The 27967-nt window shown below is 38.2% G+C and overlaps 2 non-coding genes across 2 annotated transcripts; both read left to right on the forward strand.

The window, feature by feature from the left end:
* Positions 1-570: 570 nt before the first annotated feature.
* On the forward strand, positions 571-678 carry LOC112746260 (small nucleolar RNA R71). Its single transcript, XR_003174153.1, has one exon. It is a non-coding gene; the product is annotated as a small nucleolar RNA R71 (small nucleolar RNA).
* Positions 679-13655: 12977 nt separating this feature from the next.
* On the forward strand, positions 13656-13763 carry LOC112745795 (small nucleolar RNA R71). Its single transcript, XR_003173706.1, has one exon. It is a non-coding gene; the product is annotated as a small nucleolar RNA R71 (small nucleolar RNA).
* The last annotated feature ends 14204 nt before the right edge of the window (positions 13764-27967 follow it).

The raw sequence follows: 27967 nt of genomic DNA on the forward strand, positions 1-27967 counted from the left end.
GTTATTATTCCATCTCTGATTTCCTTGATTATCTCTGCCTCCTCTGTTATTGTTGTCCCTCAAATTCTGGTTAGAATTGTCCTGCCATCCATGATTATTATTTCCACTTTGATTGTACCCTTGGTTGGGGCGGTCATAGAAGTTATGAGTGGATGCCACCATGTTGTCTTCTTGTTGGAGTTGCGGGCATTCATCAGTGTAATGGCTATAATCAGCACAGATTCCACAAATTCTTTGCGGGACCAGTTGTTGGTTTTGCTGTAGTGGAGGAGGTTGAGCTTGCTGAGCTTGTTGTTGATTCAATTGCATTTGCTTCAGCAAGTTGGTCATCTCACATATACCCTGAGCTAGAGCCGCAGTCTCTCTACTAGAGGATACTTCTGCAATGGCTTTTGAACGGCCTTGCTTTTGTCTGTGGTTCCTAGTAGATTCAGCTAAATCACTGATCAATTGCCAAGCCTCATCAGTGGTCTTGTACTTCTTCATAGACCCATTGCTAGCACTTTCCAATGTGGTCTTATCTTGGGGCCTCATGCCCTGTATGATATAGCTAAGTAACACTATCTTGTCAATCATGTGGTGGGGGCATGCTTCCAGAAGATTATTGAAGCGCTCCCAATATTCAAAGAGAGTCTCATTGTCATCCTGAACAATTGTGGAAATATCCTTCCTCAGTTTATCAGTAACTTCAGATGGAAAGAATTTCTCCAAAAACTCCTTTCTGAGTGTATCCCAGTTGGATACATTTGCTAGAGGTTGAGTGTAGTGCCACTCTCTTGCTTTTCCCTTAAGAGAAAACGGGAAAGCTTTCAGCAAAATTGAAGTTTCATCAGTACCATCACGCCTGACAGTAGAACAGGCGGCCTGGAAATCTCTCAAGTGCTTGATAGGCTCTTGAGCAGGTAGGCCATGAAACTTGGGCATCAAATTTAGCAGTGTGGTCTTTATTTCAAAATCTGTAGCTACCGCTGGATGATGCGCTTGAAACGGTTGCATTGTAAAATCAGGGGCTCCTTCCTCCTGGAAGGTAACTCTTCTAGCTGCCATGTCTTCTGCACGTAAAACAACCGAATCAGTAGAACGGGGGCTGGTTTCTTCCTCAAGTTCACTTTCAGATCCGCCCTCAGAGTGGACTAACCGACGCTGTTCTCGCCTTATTCGTGAAATAGTCCTTTCAATTTCAGGATCGAATATTAGCAAGCGCGGATCAGGAAGTGAACGCGTCATTTGACGAAAGAAACATGCAACTCATAGTAGCAAAATAAAATAAAATGCAAATAAATAAATTCTAATTAATAACTTTAGTACTCTATTGCAACTCCCCGGCAACGGCGCCAAAAATTGGTGAGACACAGAAGTTGGTGAATTAAAAATTATTAAAATAGTTACGTTGCAAGTATAGTTCTTAACTCACCGAAAATCTGCCTATCAATTTAGAAATATGTCACAGAGAGTTTAAATTAAAAATTACTGGGAGTTTAAGTCCCAGGTCGTCTCCCAACGAGTTGCAGAAAAGTGTGCTATTTTATTAATCAGATGTTCCAAGAAGTTGAGTTAAATAGGTGGGAAATTAAATTGAGAAAATTCAAATAATATGAAATAAAAGCCTTGACTGGGAGTTGATTAGTTGGAATCTCTATCATTGGTGGGGTGATTTAAAGATTAATTTATAATTAATGGTTGTTCTGTTTAGTTATCCTTTACTAGGTAAAGGAAAGTCAAACAAGTTGGAATGCTAGATCTGTTCACGAGTTGCAACCCACTTAGTTCAAAGGGATTGGTGTTAGTGATTAGATAACAATCCAACAGTTAACCCAATTACAATTTTTCTTTCAATTCTTCCAACTCAAGAGTTCCTTTCAATCAACTCCCCATCAAGTGAGGGAACTACTCACTCCTTGTAAATAATAAATCCATAACACATGAAAGGGAAATAAAAGAAGACATGATTATTGGAATGGAAAATAAATTAAAATGGAAGAAATAATCCTTGTATTAAATAATCATGAAAGTATTCAAATGACAAAATTGAACAAAGCAAAGAACATGGAAGAATAAAACCAAGTAAAGAGAACGAACTAGAATAACGAAGTCTTGATGAGGAAATAACTCTTCTCAATGTTCCAATGCTAAGACTAATTGAAAATTAAAATTCTTAAACCTAGAGAAAGAAACCTAAAGGCGTAAAACTAGATCTAAAAAAAACTGAAAACTATGTAGAATGAATGTTGTCCTTTGTTTCTACATATTCTCTGGCTCTAGCCTGCTGTTCCGGGCCGAAAACTGGGTCGAAATAAGGTCCAAAATCGCCCCCAGCGAATTCTGCAGATTATGCAGATCGCACATGTCACGCGATCGCGTCATCCATGCGGACGCGTCATTCGCGCTTTTCCTTACTACGCGTTCACGTCGTCCACGCTACCGCGTCGCTTGAGTTTTTCCAATCCTCGCAGCCGCGTGAGCCATGCGGTTGCGTCACTGCGATTTGCTCTCCTTCGCGCGGTCGCGTGAGCCATTCAACCGCATCACTTCTCGCTGGTTATCTCCTCAAATTCTTATGTTCCTTCCATTTTTGCTAGCTTCCTTTCCAATCTCCAACTCATTCATGCCCTATAAAGTCTGAAACACTCAACACACAGATCACGGCATCAAATGGAATAAAGGAGAATTAAAATTACATAATTAAAGTCTCTAGGAAGCAGTTTTCAAACATGTTATAAATTCAGGAAGGGATTATAATTTCATGCTAATTTAATGAATAAGTGGGTAAGGATCATGATAAAACCACACAATTAAACACAATATAAACCATAAAATAGTGGTTTATCAAGGGTTTCATGCTTGATTCTATGTTCTCGGCTTTCATGAGCTATCTTCTTACAAGTTTGCTTGCCTATTATTGTGTGATTTGAGTTGGTGGAATCTAATTTTTGTTTGTCTTGGAGAACTTGTTCATTTTAACTAAGTAGGTGGAAATATCTTAGCATGTAGTTGTATTCTTACACATAGGTTACATTGCATTGCATTAGTGTTAATTTCCCCATTCATTATTTTGATCTCTTTGAGCTTAACATGAGGACTTGCTAATGATTAAGTGTGGGGAGGTTGATAAACCACTATTTTATGGTTATTCTTGTGGTAAATTGGGTGGCTTTTATTAATTTTCCATACACTTATTCATACAATTTGCATGTTTTATATTTTCCTTCCTAATTCCGCTATATGATTGAAAAATTGCTTCCTGAGCCTTTAAATTATCAATCTTTAATCCCCCTTTTCTACCATTCGACGACGTGATCTGTGTGCTAAGTGTTTTCAGGCTTTATAGGGCAGGAATGGCTTGGAGGATGGAGAGGACGCTTGCAAAAATGGAAGGAACACACGAAACCAAGGAGCTACCCAGCGAGGACGGACGCGCACAAACACCTCACGTGCGCGCGCACTTGGCGCATTCCAGAACGACACGGACACGCACTTGGCGGGTACGCGTGACACATGCAGAAGGCCATCGACGCGGATGCGCACCTGGCACGTACGCATGGTGTGCGTAATATTCTGCGACTGCATAAATAGCTGGGGGTGATTTTTGGCTGAGTTTTGACCCCGTTTTCGGCCCAGAAATGCATACTAGAGCCAGGGGACAGCAGAGAATACTTAGTTTTTAGTTTTTAGTTTTGAATCTTGGAAGAGAACACTACTTCCTCCAGGGTTCTTCATAGTCATACCTTTTACTAGTACTACATTTTGGGTTAGATAATTGCGAATAGTTATTACCTCCGTGAAGTTTTAGCATTACAGTTTGTTTTCTTATTCACTTTCTTCTTTTATTTACCATTCACATCATTCAGAGTTACTTATGGATATTTCTGATTTTGGGATCTATTAATACAAAGAACACTTTTCCATTTAATTTTTTTTTGCTTGCTTCCAATTAATTTGATTATTATGCCTTCTTTCTACCCCTTGAATATGTATTTGAAATTAGCATCTATGTCAATGGAGTAGAATCCCAACTTGACTTGGGAGTTGATCAATAGGAGACCCTTGAGTCGAAATACTGAAGCGTTAATTGGTGATTGGAAGTTATTGGCTGGCTTTCTAGTCACTAACGCTAGTCCTTCCCAAGGGAGAGGATTAGGACTTGTGAATAAAAGTTGGCTTAACTACTTGACTTTCCCTTATTTGGTAAGGGTTAACTAAGTAGAAATAACAACCAATCATTATTAATCTTGGGAAAACCAACAAGGATAGAACTTCCGATTAATCTTCTCCCAGTCAAGGCTTTCTATCTTAATTAAATAAAATCTTTGTGTAATTTTCATTGCTTCAATTTCACTCTCCAACTTCAAATTTCTCAGAAACCCCCTGATCAATAAATAACACTCTCTTAGCAACTTGTTGGGAGACGACCTAGGATTTCTACTCCCAGTATTTTATTCTTAATTTGTGACAAACTCTTTTTAAATTGATACGCAGAATCTTTGTTGGTTAAGAACTATACTCGCAACGTCAGTTCACTATAATTTCTTAATCAACAATTTTTCTTGGGTTAAATAGCATCAGAAATGAGTTGGATTGGGCCCAAAATGATTCAGAAATCACTGGCCACGAGTTGCCTTTAGTGAGTCACATGCAGCTTCCCACGTGTATGCGTACATCACGTGTACGTATCTTTAAATGCTAGGAAACTATGGCAAATCTTATATCATTTTGAAGCACCGGATGTTAGCTTTCCAAAGCAACTGAAACTCCCTCATTTGGACCTCTGTAGCTCAAGTTATGATTGAATAAGTGTGAAGAGGTAGGGCTTGACAGCTTTGCTATTCCTTCATTTCTTCATGAGTTCTCCATTTCTACATGCTTTTTCTTCATTCCCTCAATCCAATCTTTGCCTCCTAAACCTGAAATCACTTATCAAACACATCAAGGCATCTAATGGAATCAAGATGAATTAAATTTAGCTATTTTAAGTCCTAAAAAGCATGTTTTCACTCTTAAGCACAATTAAAGGAGAATTTATAAAACCATGCTATTTCATTGGATACATGAGAGAAAAGTTGATAAAACACTCTAAATTCAACACAAGATAAACCCTAAAAATGGGGTTTATCAACATCCTCTAATAATTGAAGGAAAGTCAAGTGAGCAAAGTCAACTCTAATCCACAAGTACTAATCAAACATTAGCTTTAGTGGAATTTAAGCCACCTAGCAATCCTCAATCACCAATCAACAAAAGAGTTTGATAACTCAAGAATCTCCAATTACTCAACTCAAGCCAAGAATACAAAATTATACTCTAAAATCCAACCAAACATTTTATCAAACACTCGGAAGGCACAAAATAAAAGCATGGTAAAATGACAAGAAATATAAAGTCTAACAACTACCAATTACAAGGAAACAATAATAACAACTAAATTAAACAAGAAGAAACATAAACCTAAATTGAATTAATGAAAATGAAAATCCAACAAGAGTGCATGAACATAAAAGTAACAAAATAAAAGGAGTAGCAAATAAAACTAAAGGAACAAAGATGCAAGAACAATAAATTGCAAGGAAACTAAATCAAAGTAACAATTAAAGGCTAAACCTAAGAGAAATTTAATCTAATCTACCCTAATTCTAGAGAGAAGAGAGAGCTTCTCTCTCTAGAATATACCCTAAAGCATGTTACTAAACTATCCCCTAATTGCTCTCTCCTTGTTCCATATTGAATTCTGACTCTAATAGCTTTAGAAATGAGTTGGATTTGGGCCTGATGCATCTCAGGAATTGCTAGTCACGTTTTCTCAAAAATGAGTTGGAATTGGCCCTTTTGGCACAAATTTCTGGCTTTTAAATCGGTTCGACCGATTCGTCTACCGGTGTGCGGTTTTACTCGGTTTTTTACAAAAAAATTACATTTTGCAACTCAGAAAAATCTACTGAGTCCAAAAATCATATTTTAATTCTCTAATTTACATTCAAAATTTTTGGATCCTATTTTGGGCAATATTAATTATTTAATTAAACGGTTAATTAATCGCGGTTCTTAATATATATATATATATATATATATATATATATATATATATATATATATATATAAATGCAAACAACTAAGAAGAATGCAATCAAAGCTCTAAAAGACCTAGTAATAGAAGAAAACTAAATGGAATGTGAAAGTGTTGGGATTAGAAAATTTTCACCCAATTTAACGGTCGACTAGTCGGACGACCTCCCCACACTTAAAAGTTTGCACCATCCTCGGTGCATTCAAAGATGAGCAAGGGGGGTACGGCAACTTCACGAATTGCCACCTTTAGCTGGTGGATCTACCAGCTTCTGTGCGTTCTTTTTTCTGCTTATCTTTTTTTTTCCTTAGCATAAATCATCCTGAAAGATAGAAAATAAAATAGGATAGCAAGGCGAGAAAATGCAAAAGCAAGAAAGCATAAATTGTTGGAATGAGGTAAGAATCACTAAATTAATTGAGTGAATTAGTGTGTGACATTGATGAAAATAGTGCGTGAATTTTAAGTTGCATGCGGGATAGAATTCACAAACTAGCATTTGAAAACTATGTCACAACTACATAAAAGAGGTATGTACTTCACTCAATTTAGTGTACTTGAAATACTTTAAAGGAAACTTGTAAGTTATAACAAACAAATAAGTAATAAAGAGGCATGAAAGCATTCAAGCAAATAATCAAGCAATTGTGAAATGGATATTGAATGGGCATTGGTTGATGTGCAAGAGAATTCAATGCAACAAAGAAAATTTAGAACTCACACATCATTCAATGACACATTTTGAATTTGATTTTTGCATCACCTAATTGACATGAAGTAGGAAGCATGGTTGTTATGCAACTTAGGAAAAGAGAGATAGAGGTGAAAATCGATCACATAGTGGTATGCGAAATTGTTACTCAGGTTGTGAATTATTGTTCGAAATTGATTCCCTGGTGATGGCACCAAAAACGGATGCACAGAACCATGGTCTAAACATATCTTCACAACTTCGCATAACTAACCAGCAAGTGTATTGGGTCGTCCAAGTAATAAACCTTATGTGAGTAAGGGTCGATCCCATGGAGATTGTTGGTATGAAGCAAGCTATGGTCACCTTGTAAATCTCAGTCAGGCGGATATAAAATAGTTATGGAGTTTTCGAAATTAATACTAAAATAAGGATAGAAATACTTATGTAAATCATTGGTGAGAATTTCAGATAAGCGTATGGAGATGCATTCATTCCTCTGAACCTCTGCTTTCCTGCTGTCTTCATCCAATCCGTCTTACTCCTCTCTATGGCTGGCTTTATGTAAGGATGTCACCGGTGCCAATGGCTACTTTCAATCCTCTTGGGAAAATGGTCCAAATGCTCGGTCATAGCACGGCTAATCGTCTGGAGGCATCACCCTTGTCGTTTGTTGCATCCTATTCCTCTCTGTGAAAATGGTCCGATGCGCTGTCACTGCATGGCTAATCATCTTGGAGGTTCTCGATCATACTGGAATAGAATTTACTATCCTTTTGCGTCTGTCACTACGCCCAACACTCGCGAGTTTGGAGTTCGTCACAGTCATTCAATCCCAGAGTCCTACTCGGAATACCATGGACAAGGTTTAGACTTTCCGGACTCTCATGAATGCCGCGATCAATCTAGCTTATACCACGAAGATTCTGATTAAGAGATCTAAGAGATACTCATTCAATCTAATGTAGAACGGAAGTGGTTGTCAGGCACGCGTTCATAGGGAATGATGATGAATGTCACGTTCATCACATTCAGGTTGAAGTGCGAATGAATATCTTAGAAGGGAAATAAGATGAATTGAATAGAAAACAGTAGTACTTTGCATTAATCTTTGAGGAACAGCAGAGCTCCACACCTTAATCTATGGAGTGCAGAAACTCTACCGTTGAAAATACATAAGTAATGAAGGTCCAGGCATGGCCGAATGGCCAGCCCCCAAACGTGATCAATAGATCAAAAGATAATCCAAAGATGTCTAATACAATAGTAAAAGGTCCTATTTATAATAAACTAGCTACTAGGGTTTACAGAAGTAAGTAATTGATGCATAAATCCACTTCCGGGGCCCACTTGGTGTGTGCTTGGGCTGAGCTTGAAGTCTACACGTGGAGAGGTCATTCTTGGAGTTGAACCACAGCTTTTGTGCCAGTTTGGGCGTTGAACTCCACTTTGCAACTTGATTCTGGCGCTGGACGACAGAATTGGGCAGAGAGCTGGCATTGAACGCTAGTTTGTGTCATCTAAACTTGGACAAAGTATAAACTATTATATATTGCTGGAAAGCCCTGGATGTCTACTTTCCAACGCAATTAGAAGCGAGCCAATTTGAGTTCTGTAGCTCCAGAAAATCCATTTTGGATGCAGGGAGGTCAGAATCCAACAGCATCAGCAGTCCTTCTTCAACCTCTGAATCTGATTTTTGCTCAAGTCCCTCAATTTCAGCCAAAAAATACCTGAAATCATAGAAAAACACACAAACTCATATTAAAGTCCAGAAATGTGAATTTAACATAAAAACTAATGAAAACATCCCTAAAAGTAACTAGATTCTACTAAAAACATACTAAAAACAATGCCAAAAAGCGTATAAATTATCCGCTCATCACAACACCAAACTTAAATTGTTGCTTGTCCCCAACCAACTGAAAATCAAATAGGATAAAAAGAAGAGAATATACTATAAATTCCAAACTATCAATGAAACATAGCTCCAATCAGATGAGCAGGACTTGTAGCTTTTTGCCTCTTGAATAGTTTTGGCATCTCACTTTATCCATTGAAGTTCAGAATGATTGGCTTCTATAGGAACTCAGAGTTTAGATAGTGTTATTGACTCTCCTAGTTCAGTATGATGATTCTTGAACACAGCTATTTTTTGAGTTTTGGCCGTGGCCCTAAGCACTTTGTTTTCCAGTATTACCACCGGATACATAAATGCCACAGGCACATAATTGGGTGAACCTTTTCAGATTGTGACTCAGCTTTGCTAAAGCCTCCAATTAGAGGTGTCCAGGGTTCTTAAGCACACTCTTTTTTTGCTTTGGACCTTGACTTTAACCGCTCAGTCTCAAGTTTTCACTTGACACCTACACGCCACAAGCACATGGTTAGGGACAGCTCGGTTTAGCCGCTTAGACCAGGATTTTATTCCTTTAGGCCCTCCTATCCACTGATGCTCAAAGCCTTGGGATCCTTTTTATTTGCCCTTGCCTTTTGGTTTTAAGGGTTATTGGCTTTTTGCTCTTGCCTCTTGGTTTTAAGAGCTTTTGGCTTTTTCTGCTTGCTTTTTTTTTTTCCTTTCTATTTTTTTTCGCCTATTTTATTTTATTTTTTTTCTGCAAGCTTTGTTCTTTGCTGCTTTTTCTTGCTTCAAGAGTCATTTTTATGATTTTTCAGATTATCAAATAACATGTCTCCTAGTCATCATTCTTTCAAGAGCCAACATATTTAACATTCTTAAACAACAACTTCAAAAGACATATGCACTGTTCAAGCATACATTCAGAAAACAAAAAGCATTGTCACCACATCAATATAATTAAACTAAGTTCAAGGATAAATTCAAAACTCATGTACTTCTTGTTCTTTTGAATAAAAATAATTTTCATTTAAGAGAGGTGATGGATTCATAGGACATTCATAACTTTAAGACAAGGTTACTAACTACTAATGATCATGTAATGAAGATACAAACATAGATAAGCACTTAACATAGAGAAAACGAAAAACAGAGAAAGTAAGAACAAGGAATGAGTCCACCTTAGTGATGGTGGTGTTTCCTCCTTGAGGAACCAATGATGTCCTTGAGCTCTTCTATGTCTCTTCCTTGTCTTTGTTGCTCCTCCCTCATTGCTTTTTGATATTTTCTTATTTCATGAAGGATGATGGAGTGCTCTTGATGTTCCACCCTTAGTTGTCCCATGTTGGAACTTAATTCTCCTATGGAGGTGTTGATTTGCTCCCAATAGTTTTGTGGAGGAAAATGCATATGAAGCATCTCCGGGATCTCATGGTGATGAGCTTCCTGCGCCTCTTGAGCTCCATGAATGGGCTCTCTTGCTTGCTCCATCTTTTTCTTAGTGATGGGCTTCTCTTCCTCAATGTGAATGTCTCCTTCTATGGAAGCTCCAGCTGAGTAACATAGATGGCAGATAAGATGAGGAAAAGCTAGCCTTGCCCCAGGAGAGGGCTTTTCGGCTATTTTGTAGAGTTCAAGGGAGATGACTTCATGAACCTCTACTTCTTCTCCAATCATGATGCTATGGATCATGATGGCCCGATCCACAGTAACTTCAGATCGGTTGCTAGTGGGGATGATGGAGCGTTGGATGAACTCCAACCATCCTCTAGCCACAGGCTTGAGGTCCAATCTTCTTAGTTGAACCGGCTTACCTTTGGAGTCAATCTTCTATTGAGCTCCTTCCACACATATGTCCATGAGGACTTGGTCCAACCTTTGATTAAAGTTGACCCTTCTAGTGTAGGGGCGTTCATCTCCTTGCATCATAGGCAAGTTAAACGCCAACCTCACATTTTCCGGACTAAAATCCAAGTATTTCCCCCGAACCATTGTAACATAGTTCTTTGGATCCGGGTTCTTACTTTGATCATGGTTCTTGGTGATCCATGCATTGGCATAGAACTCTTGAACCATTAGGATGCCGACTTGTTGGATGGGATTTGTTAGAACTCCCCAACCTCTTCTTTGAATTTCATGTCGGATCTCCGGATACTCATTTCTTTTGAGTTTGAAAGGGACCTCAGGGATCTCCTTCTTCTTGGCCACAACATCATAGAAGTGGTCTTGATGAACTTTGGAGATGAATCTTTCCATCTCCCATGACTCGGAGGTGGAAGTTTTTGTTTTCCCTTTTCCTTTTCTAGAGGATTCTCCGGTCTTAGGTGCCATCAATGGTAATGGAAAACTTAAAAGCTTATGCTTTTACCACACCAAACTTAGAATATTGCTCGCCCTCGAGCAAGAAAATAAAGAATTAGATAAAGAAGAAGAAGAAAAGATGGAGAAGAGGAGGGAGTTGTGTTTTGGCCAAGAAGAGAAGAGAGGGTTGTGTTGTGTAAAAATGAGGAAGAATGGAAGGCTTTATATAGGGAAGGGAGGGGGGGTTATGGTTCGGCCATATGGGTGGGTTTGGGTGGGAAATTGATTTGAATTTTGAAGGTAGGTGGAGTTTATTGGGTAGGTTTATGGGTAAAAGTGGGTGGATGTGAGTGGTGAAGGGTTAATAGGGAAGAGAGATGGAGGTGATAGGTGAAGGGTTTTGGGGAAGAGTGTTTATTGGGAATAGAGGATGATTGAGAAGAGAGAAGAGAGTGAGTGGAGGTAGGTGGGGATCCTGTGAGGTCCACAGATCTTGAGATGATCCTGTGGGGTCCACAGATCCTGAGATGATCCTGTGGGCTCCACAGATCCTGAGGTGTTCAAGGATTTACAATATTGCACCAAATTAGGCATGTAAAATGCCCTTGCACACAACTCTGGGCGTTCAGCGCCAGGTTGGTGCCCATTTTGGGCGTTCAACGCCCATTTGTTGCCCATTTCTGGCGTTGAACGCCAGAACCATGCTTGTTCTGGGCATTCAGCGCCAACTCTTCTCCAGGGTGCAATTCTGGCGTTCAGCGCCCAGATGCTGCCCATTTTGGGCGTTCAGCGCCAGATACTGCCCATTTTGGGTGTTCAGCGCCAGAACCATGCTCTGTTCTGGCGTTGAACGCCAGACAGGTGCTTCCTCCAGTGTGTGATTTTTCTTCCGCTGTTTTTGATTCTGTTTCTAAATTTTTCGTTTATTTTGTGACTCCACATGATCATGAACCTAAGAAAACATAAAAAATAAAAATAAAATTAGATAAATAAACATTGGGTTGCCTCCCAACAAGCGCTTCCTTAATGTCAATAGCTTGATAGTGGGCTCTCATGGAGCCTCACAGATGTGCAGAGCTTTGTTGAGACCTCCCAACACCAAACTTAGAGTTTGGATATGGGGGTTTGACACCAAACTTAGAGTTCGGTTGTGGCCTCCCAACACCAAACTTAGAGTTTGACTGTGGGGGCTTTGGTTGACTCTGCTTTGAGAGAAGCTTTTTCTGCTTCCTCTCCATGGATGCAGAGAGAGATCCTTGAGTTGTAAACACAAGGTTGTCCTTATTTAATTGAAGGATCAATTCTCCTCTGTCCACATCAATCACAGCTCTTGCTGTGTCTAGGAAAGGTCTTCCTAGGATGATGGATTCATTCTCTTCCATTCCAGTATCCAGGACTATGAAATTAGCAGGGATGTAAAGGCCTTCAACCTTTACTAACACGTCCTCTACTTGTCTATAAGCCTATTTTCTTGAATTGTCTGCCATCTCTAATGAGATTTTAGCAGCTTGCACCCCATAGATTCCCAGTTTCTCTATTACAGAGAGGGGCATGAAGTTTATTCCTGAACCAAGGTCACACAGAGCCTTAAAGATCATGGTGCCTATGGTACAAGGTATTATGAACTTTCCAGGATCCTGTCTCTTCTGAGGCAATGTCAGTTGATCCAGATCACTTAGTTCATTGGTGAACAAGGGAGGTTCATCTTCCCAAGTTTCAATACCAAATAATTTGGCATTTAGCTTCATGATTGCAACAAGGAACTTGGCAGCTTGCTCTTCAGTAACATCCTCATTCTCTTCAGAAGAGGAATATTCATCAGAGCTCATGAATGGCATAAGGAGGTTCAATGGAATCTCTATGGTCTCTAGATGAGTCTCAGATTCCTTAGGTTCCTCAGAAGGAAGCTCCTTATTGATCACTGGACGTCCCAAGAGGTCTTCCTCATTGGGATTCACATCCTTCTCCTCTCTTGTGGGTTCGGCCATGGTAATTAATTCAATGGCCTTGCACTCTCCTTTTGGATTCTCTTCTGTATTGCTTGGGAGAGTACTAGGAGGGATTTCAGTGATCCTTTTACTCAACTGGCCCACTTGTGCTTCCAAATTTCTAATGGAAGACCTTGTTTCATTCATGAAACTCACAGTGGCCTTAGATAGATCAGAGACTAAATTTGCTAAGCTAGATAGATTCTGCTCAGAATTCTCTGTCTGTTGCTGAGTGGATGATGGAAAAGGCTTGCTATTGCTAAACCTGTTTCTTCCACCATTATTAAAGCCTTGTTGAGGCTTTTGATCCTTCCATGAGAGATTTGGATGATTTCTCCATGATGGATTGTAGGTGTTTCCATATGGTTCACCCATGTATTTTAACTCTGCTATTGCAGGGTTCTCAGGATCATAAGCTTCTTCCTCAGAAGATGCCTCTTGAGTACTGTTGGATGCAGCTTGCATTCCATTCAGACTATGAGAAATCATATTGACTTGCTGAGTCAATATTTTATTCTGAGCCAATATGGCATTCACAGTATCAATTTCAAGAACTCCCTTCTTCATAGGCGTCCTATTACTCACAGGATTCCTTTCAGAAGTGTACATAAACTAGTTATTAGCAACCATGTCAATGAGTTCTTGAGCTTCTGCAGGCGTTTTCTTTAGGTGAATGGATCCACCTGCAGAAGTATCCAATGACATCTTTGATAGCTCAGATAAACCATCATAGAATATATCCAGGATGGTCCATTCTGAAAGCATGTCAGAAGGACACTTTTTGGTCAGCTGCTTGTATCTTTCCCAAGCTTCATAGAGGGATTCACCTTCTTTCTGTCTGAAGGTTTGAACATCAGCTCTAAGTTTGCTCAGCTTTTGAGGAGGAAAGTACTTGGCTAAGAAAGCCGTGACCAGCTTATCCCAAGAGTTCAGGCTGTCTTTGGGTTGAGAGTCCAACCATATTCTAGCTCTGTCTCTTACAGCAAAAGGAAAAAGCATGAGCCTGTAGACTTCAGGATCTACTCTATTAGTCTTAACAGTATCACAGATCTGCAAGAATTCAGTTAAGAACTAAAAAGGATCTTCAGATGGAAGTCCATGAAACTTGCAGTTCTGCTGCATCAGAGAAACTAGCTGAGGTTTCAGCTCAAAATTGTTTGCTCCAATAGTAGGAATGGAGATGCTTCTTCCATGTAAATTGGAATTAGGTGCAGTAAAGTCACCAAGCATTCTCCTTGCATTATTGTTGTTGGGTTCGGCTGCCATCTCCTTTACTTGTTCAAAATTTTCAATAAGGTTGTCTCTGGATTGTTGTAATTTAGCTTTTCTTAGTTTTCTCTTCAGAGTACTTTCAGGTTCTGGATCAACTTCAACAAGAATGCCTTTTTCTTTGTCCCTGCTCATAAGAAAGAGAAGAGAAAAAGAAAAGAAGAGGAATCCTCTATGTCACAGTAAAGAGGTTCCTTATTGTTAGTAGAAGAAGAAAAGGAATAGGGGTGAAGAAGAATGAAGAATCCAAACACAAAGGTGATGATAGGAGCAGAGATGTGAGATGAAGTGAAGTGTTAGTAGATGAATAAATAAATAGAAGGGGATGAGAGGAGGAGAGAATTTTCGAAAATAATTTTTGAAAAAGAGTTAGTGATTTTCAAAAATAGTTTTTGAAAAAGGTTAGTAGTTTTTCGAAAATTCAAATAAAAAATAAAATAATTAGTCTAATTAAAAAGAAATTTTGAAAAAGAGGGAAGATTTTTTTCAAAAATTAGAGAGAGAGAGTTAGTTAGGTAGTTTTGAAAAAGGTTAGAAACAAACAAAAAGTTAGTTACTTAGTTGAAACAAATTTTGAAAAGATAAGAAGTTAGGAAGTTAGAAAAGATATTTTACAATCACTTTTTTGAAAAAGGTAAGATAAGAAGATATTTTTGAAAAGATATGATAGAAATTAGTTTTTGAAAAAGATTTGATTTTTAAAATCTCAATTAATGACTTGATTCACAAGAAATCACAAGATATGATTCTAGAACTTAAAGTTTGAATCTTTCTTAACAAGTAAGTAACAAACTTGAAATTTTAGAATCAAAACATTAATTGATGATGTTATTTTCAAAAATATGATGTAAAATTAAGAAAAAGATTTTTGAAAATTATTTTTGAAATTTTCGAAAATAACTAAAAAAAATTGAAAAAAGATTTGATTTTTGAAAAAGATTTTGAAAAAGATAAGATTTTTTTAAATTGAAAATTTGATTTGACTCATAAAAACAACTAGATTTTAAAAATTTTTGAAAAAGTCAAATCTAGTTTTCGAAATTTTAAGAGAGAAAAAGGGAAAGATATTTTTTTGATTTTTGAATTTTTATGATGAGAGAGAAAAACAAGAAAAATGATGCAATGGATGAAAGTTATGGATCAAAACAATGAATGCATGCAAGAATGCTATGAATGTCAAGATGAACACCAAGAACACTATGAAGATCATGATGAACATCAAGAACACATTTTTGAAAAATTTTTAATGAAAAGAAAACATGCAAGACACCAAACTTAGAATTTTTTAATGCTTAGACTTAAAGAATTCAGGAATGAATATGAAAAACAAGAAAAGACACAAAACATGCAAATGCAAAGATCAAACAAGAAGACTTACCAAGAACAACTTGAAGATCATGAAGAACACTATGAATGCATGAATTTTTTCGAAAAATGCAAGATGAACATGCAATTGACACCAAACTTATAACATGACTCAAGACTCAAACAAGAAACACAAAAAATATTTTTGATTTTTATGATTTTCTAATTTTTTTGTATTTTTTCGAAAATTATTTGAAAAACAAAAATAAGGATTCCAAAATTTTTAATATGAATTCCAGGAATCTAGTATTCTTAGTCTAAAGCTCCAATCTGAGGGTTAGGCATGGCTTAATAGCCAGCCAAGCTTTAGCATATAACATCAGAGAATATACTGCTCATTACTTATCAAAGTAACTTGCCTCTATGCTGATGGTTTGGAAGCCTCAGTCCAAAAGAATTTAGACATGGCTTTATAGCTAGTCAAGCTTCAACCTGCTTCATGAAACACTAGAATTCATTATTAAAAATTTTGAAGAAAAATATATTTTTGAAAACATTTTTTTTCGAAAACAAAGGAGAAATTTTTGAAAGATTTTTGAAAACTTTTTGAAAAGAAAACAAAAAGAAAGTTACCTAATCTGAGCAACAAGATGAACCGTCAGTTGTCCAAACTCGAACAATCCCCGGCAACGGCGCCAAAAACTTGGTGTTGTTGCTGGATCAAACTTGGCACTAATGTTACCGGACCAAAAGCTTGCCGAAAACTCGAACAATCCCCGGCAACGGCGCCAAAAACTTGGTATGCGAAATTGTTACTCAGGTTGTGAATTATTGTTCGAAATTGATTCCCAAGCGATGGCACCAAAAATGGATGCACAGAACCATGGTCTAAACATATCTTCACAACTTCGCATAACTAACCAGCAAGTGCACTGGGTCGTCCAAGTAATAAACCTTACATGAGTAAGGGTCGATCCCACGGAGATTGTTGGTATGAAGCAAGCTATGGTCACCTTGTAAATCTCAGTCAGGCGGATATAAAATAGTTAAGGAGTTTTCGAAATTAATACTAAAATAAGGATAGAAATACTTATGTAAATCATTGGTGAGAATTTTAGATAAGCGTATGGAGATGCATTCATTCCTCTGAACCTCTGCTTTCCTGCTGTCTTCATCCAATCCGTCTTACTCCTCTCTATGGCTGGCTTTATGTAAGGATGCCACCGGTGCCAATGGCTACTTTCAATCCTCTCGGGAAAATGGTCCAAATGCTCTGTCACAGCACGGCTAATCGTCTGGAGGCATCACCCTTGTCGTTGGTTGCATCCTATTCCTCTCTGTGAAAATGGTCCGATGCACTGTCACTGCATGGCTAATCATCTTGGAGGTTCTCGATCATACTGGAATAGAATTTACTATCCTTTTGCGTCTGTCACTACGCCCAGCACTCGCGAGTTTGGAGTTCGTCACAGTCATTCAATCCCAGAGTCCTACTCCGAATACCACGAACAAGGTTTAGACTTTCTGGACTCTCATGAATGCCGCCATCAATCTAGCTTATACCACGAAGATTCTGATTAAGAGATCTAAGAGATACTCATTCAATCTAATGTAGAACAGAAGTGGTTGTCAGGCACGCATTCATAGGGAATGATGATGATTGTCACGTTCATCACATTCAGGTTGAAGTGTGAATGAATATCTTAGAAGCGAAATAAGATGAATTGAATAGAAAACAGTAGTACTTTGCAATAATCTTTGAGGAACAGCAGAGCTCCACACCTTAATTTATGGAGTGCAGAAACTCTACCGTTGAAAATACATAAGTAATGAAGGTCCAGGCATGGCTGAATGGCCAGCCTCCAAACGTGATCAATAGATCAAAAGATAATTCAAAGATGTCAAATACAATAGAAAAAGGTCCTATTTATAATAAACTAGCTACTAGAGTTTACAGAAGTAAGTAATTGATGCATAAATCCACTTCCGGGGCCCACTTGGTGTGTGCTTGGGCTGAGCTTGAAGTCTACACGTGGAGAGGTCATTCTTGGAGTTGAACGCCAGCTTTTGTGCCAGTTTGGGCGTTGAACTCCACTTTGCAACTTGATTCTGGCGCTGGACGCCAGAATTGGGCAGAGAGCTGGCGTTGAACGCCAGTTTGCGTCATCTAAACTTGGGCAAAGTATAGACTATTATATATTGCTGGAAAGCCCTGGATGTCTACTTTCCAACGCAATTGGAAGCGCGCCATGTTTAGTTCTGTAGCTCCAGAAAATCCATTTTGAGTGCAGGGAGGTCAGAATCCAACAGCATCAGCAGTCCTTCTTCAACCTCTGAATCTGATTTTTGCTCAAGTCCCTCAATTTCAGCCAGAAAATACCTGAAATCACAAAAAAACACACAAACTCATAGTAAAGTCCAGAAATGTGAATTTAACATAAAAACTAATGAAAACATCCCTAAAAGTAACTAGATTCTTCTAAAAACATACTAAAAACAATGCCAAAAAGTGTATAAATTATCCGCTCATCACATAGCAAGCATGATCCATAGAGCTTAAGAATTTTGAAAAGATGTCCCTAGGTAAGCTTACAATCCAATTTCACAAACGAAACATTATGCCAAAATAACTAGTTTCAATTATGTGTAGAGCACATAGTTAAACATTTAAGGATCAACATATCATTAAGGCATAAGCATAACATATGGATGCATATGATCAAGCAACACAATGCATTAAGATAAATACACATCATCCAACATCAAGGAATTGCCTAGTCAAAGTGAAGAATTCAAATCACATGGTGGCCAAATCATACAATTCAGCAGATTTAGAAAGGTTTGAAGGCAATGTCATAAGTACTTGTTAATCACAAATGTTAAGCATGAAAAATTCAAAATCAAGTAACAAATTGGATCCTCAATAAAGAAATCCAACAATGAATATTAACAACAATGATGCTAAAATAACATCCTATCAGTAATCAGCAGCAATAAACAGCAAAACAGATTAATAATCCAGCACTTATCCACAAAAATAGAAAATTAAAAAAACTAACTAATTATCTATCTAAAGAAAGTGATGGTTGACAGTGAATGATAGTGGTAGATGATGGTTGGAAGAAGGAAAGAATAGAGGAGAAGAGAAAAGAAGAAAAGAAATTGAGAGAAGAAAGAAAAGAAGTGTGTGAAACAGGGCAGGGGGTCACGCGTACGTGTGGGTCATATGTACATATGACATGGGGAAGAGGAATGGTTCTGCGTACGCAAGTAATTGGGACGCGGAGAGTACTCTCTGCCTGGGTGGAATGCATACACGAAAAGTGACCACGTACGCATCTTGGGCCAACAAAATGCATGATGCGTATGCATCATTATGGGCACGTACGTGGGAGTGTTTGGAATCACGGTATCACACGTACGCATGACAGAGTGCTCTGTTTTTCAAAATTTTTCAACTTCTTGCTCCAAACCAAGTATTCCAAGCATCCAAGTAGTCATCTAAACACCATCAAACCTTATTTAACACCCTAGACTACCAAATAAACATAACCAACCAAACTAAACATGAAATTAAACTTATTTACCAATATAAACAAAAGAGAGGAGTGAAAAGAGGTTATCATGGTAGGGTGACTCCCACCTACCACTTTTATTTATAGTCCGTAAGTTAGACATTTGATGAGCTCCCTATCATGGCGGCTTATGCTTGAACTCATCTTGAAACTTCCACCAATGTTTGGATCTCCATTGGTTGCCAGAATTTCCAACCAAGTACACTAAGTCTTGATGAAGTTACACAAATGTTAAGGGCCCCCAAAGTTGATACTCTTGCTGTAATCCAGGGTCCCATATCTTATTTTCACACCCGGGTGGTAAGCACATAGAATTCTCATATAAGCAACCAAACATCCTCCTAGACCCATTCAATTGAGTGCTAGTCCAACCTTTACATTTAATCACTGAAGTATCAACCATGATGAGCCTTGATTTACAACGCCAACCACTAACCATCCTTCTCTTACGCTTCATTCCACAAAGCACTCTAAGTTGACCATCCATTTCAAGCAAACTAAATTCAAGTGGGACAATAAAGCTAAGGGATATAAGTTTACCCACCCAAATGGAGGATTAGATGGAGACCTAGGTAGAGAAGTCTCCAATGATCTTGACAAAGCAAATTCCACTTCCGTCCATCCTTTTGGAAGGACTTCCACCTCTTGACAAGCTTTTTCAACTTGAACCTCTTTCTCACTAAATTCTTCTAATTCTTCCCCATCACTCAAGTCATAAGTTGGAGGTTGACTGTGGTCTACCTTATTATCAAATTTAAATTCAATGGGGGAGGATTCATCAAGCTCAAATAATTCATTTGTGGATGCAAGTTCATCACTAGAAGGTCTTGATATGGAATCATCATCATCACCAAGGGAACCTGTTTCTTGCTCTACTCTTTTCGATTCTTCATGGGGAATATATTTTGGAGGTTGCACACCCTCCTCAACATCAAATTTAAACTTCTTGGAAGGAGGCTCTATGACTTGAGATTCCCATGGACTTTCAACATCTCCTAAGTCTTCAACAACTTCTTCCTCTTCAACAATTACGGCTTCCTCTAATTGTTCCAACACAAAGTCCCATTCCTCATTTTTCACCAGAGTTTCTAATCTCTCCTTCATGCTACGCTCTTCACTTGATTCTCCACATGTAGCTGTGCAAGTACTTTGAGTGTCTAAGCATTGTGAGGCTAAGTTGTTTACTACCTCAGTCAAGGTAGCCATGAATTCTAGTTGCCTCTTTTGAGCTTCACGTTGCTCATGAAGTAATGAAATAAAAGAATCATCTATGAGGGTTTGAGATGGAGTGGAGGGTTCATTATATGGAGGAAAGGGTTCACAATAGGAAGGTAGTGCATCTTGATAAGGATATAAAGGTGGTGTATATTGAGGTGGTGGTTCTTAGGAGTATTGATGTTAGAATTGTGGTGGTTCTATGTATGGTTCATATGGGTCATAAGGTGGTTGGTATGGTGGATACGGATTAGGGTCATATAGAGGTGTTTGGTGGTAGGGGGCTTGTGAGTATCGTGGTTCAAAACTATGTTGAGGAGGGGGTTCATAGGCATATGGTGGTTGTGGTTGATAACCACAAGGAGGTCCATGATATCCATCAGATGGGTATGCATCATTGGGTAGTTCACGCTCATAGTATGTTGGAGGAGGTTGTTGCCAAAAGAGTTGATCATAAGTATATGGCTCCTCCCACCTTTAATTCTCCCATCCTTGATGCAAGCCTTCATTTTGGTCCTCATTTCCTACAACATACTTGTAACCACACTCATAGCCAAAACGGTGAGAATTCATAGTAGCAAGAGAAAACAAAGGCCAACACTAATAAGAACTAATGAAAATAAACTCCTAAAACTAGCAAAAACTAACAATCAATCCAAAAATCAAGCTATCCACAATATTAACATATATACAATAACCAATAACAAGCGCACATATGCAAGTCCCCGGCAATGGCGCCAAAAACATGATAAAGGGAAATCGTCGCCTCGTCGGTTAGGAATTTTCACAAATAATTCTGTTGAAGTATAGATCCAAACCGATAGACAACCCTTAATCAAATTTTAATTTGTTTGTCACTTAAGCAACCCAATAAAAACCAAGAGTATTTAAACCTCGGGTCGTCTCTCAAGGAATTGCAGGGAAGTGTGCATATTATCGGTTATGAAATATTTTGGGGTTTTTGTAATAAGGGACAAGAAATGTAAATAAAAAAAGAAATAAGCCAACAACTAAAAAAAGTCTTGGCAAGAAATAAGAATTGGAAATCCTATCCTCAATATCATCCTAAATTATGATGGTAATTGTCTGTTGCTCTCACTTAGTCATCCTCTAACAATTGAAGGAAAGTCAAGTGAGCAAAGTCAACTCTAATGCACAAATCCCAATCAAAGATTAGCTTTAGTGGATTTCAAGCCAACTAGCAATCCTCAATCACCAATCAACAAATGAGTTTGACAACTCAAGAGTCTCCAATTACTCAACTCAAGGCAAGAATACAAAATTCTACTCTAAAATCCAGCAAAGCATTTTATCAAACACTTGGAAGCCACAAAATAAAAGCATGGTAAAAATGACAAGAAATATAAACTCTAACAACTACCAATTACAAGAAAACAATAATAACAACTAAATTAAAAAAGAAGAAACATGAAACATAAATTTCATTAATGAAAATGAAAATCCAACAAGAGTGCATGGACATAAAAGTACCAAAATAAAAGGAGTAGCAAATAAAACTAAAGGAACAAAGATACAAGAAAAATAAATTGTAAGGAAACTTAATCAAAGTAACAATTTAAGGTTTAGCCTAAGAGAAATTTCATCTAATCTACCCTAATTCTAGAGAAAAGAGAGAGCTTCTCTCTTTAGAATATACCCCAAAGCATGATACTAAACTATCCCCTAATTGCTCTCTCTTTGTTCCATCTTGAATTCTGCCTCTAATAGCTTAAGAAATGAGTTGGATTTGGGCCCGATGCATCTCAGAAATTGCTAGTCACATTTTTTTTAATGATGAAGTCACATGACGAGTGTCACGCGTACGTGTGAGGCATGCGTATGCGTGGTCATGATTTCCACCAATTCTTCATTTCTTCATGAATTCTCCATTTTGCATACTTTTTCCCCACTTCTTCAATCCAATCTTCGCCTTCTAACCCTGAAATCACTAAACAAACACATCAAGGCATCGAATATAATTTAAAGAGAATTAAATTTAGCAAATTAAGGCCCTAAAAAGCATATTTTCACTCTTAAGCACAATTTAATAGAATTTCACAAAACTATGCTATTTTATTGAATAAATGTGGGAAAAGTTGATAAAATCCATTAAATTCAACACAAGATATACCCTAAAAATTGGGTTTATCAAGCCCTTGCTAACTTAAGCATCAGAGTCTCTTGCACGTACCACCCCTAACCTCCTCACGAGGAACTCGGACAGCAGCACCTAGACGTTAGGATAAGTCGGTTGCTGTCCCAAAAGGAGCTTGGACCTCATGTTCAGGCCCAAGAGCAATCCAGTTTCAGGTAACCTTCAGAATTTTGGCGCCATTGTAGGGGACCTGGAAGTTTTCATCCGAGTATGGTGGCCAATCAATACAAAGACGGTCACACGAGGTCTGAGTAGAAACCCGAACACTACCATGATGACCTAACGCTGGCATTACCTCCACCTTGAGAATGAACGAATGCACCCATGGGGAAGGAACATCAGAAAACCCTTCACCACGGTAGATCCATCTAGAGGTTCATCCACCTGAGGACGAAGAACCACCACATCCAATAGAAATACTGGGGTTAGTTCACGGCCACAGTGAATGACTAGAATAACTCGAACTGGAAGCTGAACAATAACGAGAAGCAGAATAGGAACTGCGAAGGGATGTATGATGAAAAGAGCTGGAGAAAAAGCTCTTAAGGTTGGAGGCTGACCTCCAAAGATAGAGTAATCTGGCAGATCGGAAAGAAAGACCTTTAGAAGGAAAAGATCTATTTATTGAAGAAATCATGCAAGCTAGAGTCCTCAAAAATTTCAAAACTCCCAAAATGGATCTCTATGATAGAACAACCGATCTGAGGCATCATCTCAGTAATTTCTAGAGTCGGATGTATCTAGCTGACACCTCTGATGCGACTCGTTGCAAAGCCTTCCCGATAACTTTTGCTAAATCCGCAATGAAGTGGTTTGATAACCTACCTCCTAGGTCGGTAACTTGCTTTGATGACCTGGCAAGGAAGTTTCGTACCGGATTTTCTATTCAGAAAGACAGAGTGAAGCATGTCCTAAGCTTTCTAGGGGTTAAACAAGAAGATAGAGAGACATTCCTAGATGATATGGAGAGATTCAACAAAGCCTGCTTTGAAATATAAAACTTGTCTACTGAAGCAGTGATAATAGGATTGGTTAATGGCCTAAAAGGAGTGTCATTCTCTCAATCCATATCCAAGTAACACCTGACTTTCTTATACGAAGTACAAGAGCGGGCAGAAAATACATCAACATTAAGAAAAATTTCCGACTTAGAGAGCCTCCCCCGAGGCCCAACCTGTCCTACCCAACTTGGGAAAAGGAGAAAGAAACTCAGAAAAAGGAGGAGTACAACTCGGAAAAACCTCGAAGGTATCATAATTACACCCCACTCCGAGTCTCTGTTGTGGATGTGTATAGAGAGATATGCCACATGATATGCGAAATTGTTACTCTGAGGTTGTAAAATTTATTGTTCGTTCTCTCCCTGGTAATGGCTCCAAAAACGTGTGCACAGTACCATGGTCCAAACATAACTTCACAACTTCGCACAACTAACCAGCAAGTGCACTGGGTCGTCCAAGTAATAAAATCTTACGTGAGTAAGGGTCGATCCCACAGAGATTGTCGGCCTGAAGCAAGCTATGGTCACCTTGTAAATCTCAGTCAGGCGGATATCAAATGGTTATGGAGTTTTCGAAATTAAATAATAAATAAATGGAAAATAAAGATAGAAATCCTTATGTATATCATTGGTGAGAATTTCATATAAGCATATAGAGATGCTTTTGTTCCTCTGAATCTCTGCTTTCCCACTGTCTTCATCCAATCAGTCTTAATCCTTTCCATGGCAAGCTTTCTGTAAGGGCATCACCGTTGTCAATGGCTACATCCCATCCTCTCTTGTGAAAATGATCCAAATGCTCTGTCACAGTATGGCTAATCATCTGGAGATTCTCGATCATGCTGGAATAGGATTCACCCTCCTTTTGCGTCTGTCACTACGCCCAGCACTTGCGAGTTTGAAGTTCGTCACAGCCATCCCTTCCCAGATCCTACTCGGAATACAACAGACAAGGTTTAGACTTTCCGGATCTCAGGAATGGCCATCCATGGGTTCTAACTTATACCACGAAGATATTAATAACTCGGACTCGGTCCCCTGTATTAGATATCTAAGAGATACTCATTCTAGCTTGTTTGCATGTAGAACGGAAGTGTTTGTCAGGCACGCGTTCATAAGTGAGAATAATGATGAGTGTCACATAATCATCACATTCATCATGTTCTTGGGAACGAATGGATATCTTAGAAGCGGAATAAGTTGAATTGAATAGAAAAATAGTAGTACTTTGCATTAAATCATGAGGAACAGCAGAGCTCCACACATTAATCTATGGAGTACAGAAACTCTACCATTTGAAGATACATAAGTGATAATGGTCCAGGAATGGCCGAAAGGCCAGCCCCCATGAAAGTCTAAGATAGCATAAAACTGATCAAAGATCTCTAATACAATAGTAAAAAGTCCTATTTATACTAAACTAGTTACTAGGGTTTACAGAAGTAAGTAATTGATGCATAAATCCACTTCCGGGGCCCACTTGGTGTGTGCTTGGGCTGAGCTTGAAGTTTACACGTGGAGAGGTCATTCTTGGAGTTGAACGCCAGTTTGTAACGTGTTTCTGGTGTTCAACTCTGGTTCGTGACGTGTTTCTGGCGTTTAACTCCAGACTGCAGCGTAGAACTGGCGTTCAACGCCCTTTTGCATTGTCTAAACTCGGCCAAAGTATGGACTATTATATATTTCTGGAAAGCCCTGGATGTCTACTTTCCAACGCAATTCGAAGCGCAATATTTTGAGTTCTGTAGCTCTAGAAAATCTACTTTTAGTGCAGGGAGGTCAGAATCCAACAGCATCAGCAGTCCTTCTTCAACCTCTGAATCTGATTTTTGCTCAAGTCCCTCAATTTCAGCCAGAAAATACCTGAAATCATAGAAAAACACACAAACTCATAGTAAAGTCCAGAAATGTGAATTTAACATAAAAACTAATGAAAACATCCCTAAAAGTAACTAGATTCTACTAAAAACATACTAAAAACAATGCCAAAAAGCGTATAAATTATCCGCTCATCACAACACCAAACTTAAATTGTTGCTTGTCCCCAAGCAACTGAAAATCAAATAGGATAAAAAGAAGAGAATATACTATAAATTCCAAACTATCAATGAAACATAGCTCCAATCAGATTAGCGGGACTTGTAGCTTTTTGCCTCTTGAATAGTTTTGGCATCTCAATTTATCCATTGAGGTTCAGAATGATTGGCATCTATAGGAACTCAGAGTTCAGATAGTGTTATTGATTCTTGAACACAGCTACTTTATGAGTCTTGGCCGTGGCCCTAAGCATTTTGTTTTCCAGTATTACCACCGGATACATAAATGCCATAGACCCATAATTGGGTGAACCTTTTCAGATTGTGACTCAGCTTTGCTAAAGTCCCCAATTAGAGGTGTCCAGGGTTCTTAAGCACACTCTTCTTTTTCTTTGGACCTTGACTTTAACCGCTCAGTCTCAAGTTTTCACTTGACACCTTCACGCCACAAGCACATGGTTAGGGACAGCTTGGTTTAGCCGCTTAGGCCAGGATTTTATTCCTTTAGGCCCTCCTATCCACTGATGCTCAAAGCCTTGGGATCCTTTTTATTTACCCTTGCCTTTTGGTTTTAAGGGCTATTGGCTTTTTGCTCTTGCCTTTTGGTTTTAAGAGCTTTTGGCTTTTTCTGCTTGCTTTTTTTTTTGCCATTTTTTTTCTGCAAGCTTTTGTATTCACTGCTTTTTCTTGCTTCAAGAATGAATTTTATGATTTTTCAGATTATCAAATAACATGTCTCCTTGTCATCATTCTTTCAAGAGCCAACATATTTAACATTCATAAAAAACAACTTCAAAAGACATATGCACTGTTCAAGCATTCATTCAGAAAACAAAAAGTATTGTCACCACATCAATATAATTAAACTAAGTTCAAGGATAAATTCGAAACTCATGTACTTCTTGTTCTTTTGAATTAAAACATTTTTCATTTAAGAGAGGTGATGGATTCATATTCACTACTTTAAGGCATGACACTTAGACACTAATGATCATTGACGTTAGGATTTTTGCCAGTAAAGAATGTCATAAAAACAGTCGCATTGTAGTTATAGTCTCTAAACCAACAAAAATCCCTTCGTACAAACGTTTTGGTTGTCACAAGTAACAAACCCCTTTAAAATTGATAACCGAGTATTTAAACCTCGGGTCGTCATCTCAAGGAATTGCAGGGAGGTATGTTCTTATTATTGGTTATGAGGATTGTAAATTGGGGGTTTTGGAAGTAAGGAAGCAGTATGTTGCACAAAAAGAATAAAATAAAATAGTAATAATAAAATAACTCTTGGCAAGGTTTGAAGACTGGAGGTCCTATCCCAGTTATCCTTATCAATTGTAATGAGAATTGGATTTTTCTCCCACTTATTTAAGTCAAGTGGACTAATTAGCTTGATCCTCAAGTCCTAGTCAATCCCTGTGGAGAGACTAGTGTTAGAGCAATCCTAGCTAAAGCAAAATCTGCCAATTTCAACCACTCCTGAGTTTGACAACTCAAGTGTTACCAATTACCTAACCGAAGCCAAAAGGAAGAAAATATCTAAATTAAATTGAAAGCAATCTTAAACAGAGCATCAATATAAATAAAGCAAAGCAATCTTAAATCTGAAAATACCTCAAATAAAATACATTCAAAGTAGTAAAATCTAACATGGAAAAGTTCATAAGCCAATTGAAAAAATAAATAAAAATAAAGAACCTGGGATTGAGAGTCACTCCTAAAACTAAGAGAATTCGCTGGTTTCGAATTTTTGCCACGCTGGATTTTCGTCATTGTGATGTGGCCGCATGGATCACGCAGTCGCATTGCCTAGCGTCAGAGAAACTATAAGATATTACATATCAAATCGAAGCCCCGGACGTTAGCATTCCAACGCAACTGGAACCACGTCATTTGGACCTCTGTAGCTAAAGTTATAGCTGTTTGAGTGCGAAGAGGTTAGGCTAGACAGCTTAGCAATTTCTCCAACTTCTTGTATTCCTTCCACTTTTGCATGCTTCCTTTTCATCCTCTGAGCCATTCCTGCCCTGTAATCTCTGAAATCACTTAACACACATATCAAGGCATCTAATGGTAATAAGAGAGGATTAATATTAGCAAATATAAGTCCAAAGAAACATGTTTTCAATCAAAGCACATAATTAGGAAGGCAAATGTAAAACCATGCAAATAGTATGAATAAGTGGGTAAAGAGTAGATAAAAACCACTTAATTGAGCACAAGATAAACCATAAAATAGTGGTTTATCAACCTCCCCACACTTAAACATTAGCATGTCCTCATGCTAAGCTCAAGAGAAGCTATAAAGAAATAAAGAGGAATGGTAGAATGCATGAAATGTAACCTATGAATGCAACTACATGCTAAATGCTTTTACTTACTTGGTTAAGAGTAAATAAGTTCTCCAAGAATAAATATGAACTGGATTTCACTAATTCAAATCATAAAAAATGAAGTACAAATAGACTTGTAGAAGAAAATAGCTCATGAAAGCAGGGAATAAGGAATTGAGCATCGAA

The sequence above is a fragment of the Arachis hypogaea genome, chromosome 14 (assembly GCF_003086295.3).
Source record: "Arachis hypogaea cultivar Tifrunner chromosome 14, arahy.Tifrunner.gnm2.J5K5, whole genome shotgun sequence".
In the NCBI taxonomy this organism is placed as follows: Eukaryota; Viridiplantae; Streptophyta; class Magnoliopsida; order Fabales; family Fabaceae; genus Arachis; species Arachis hypogaea.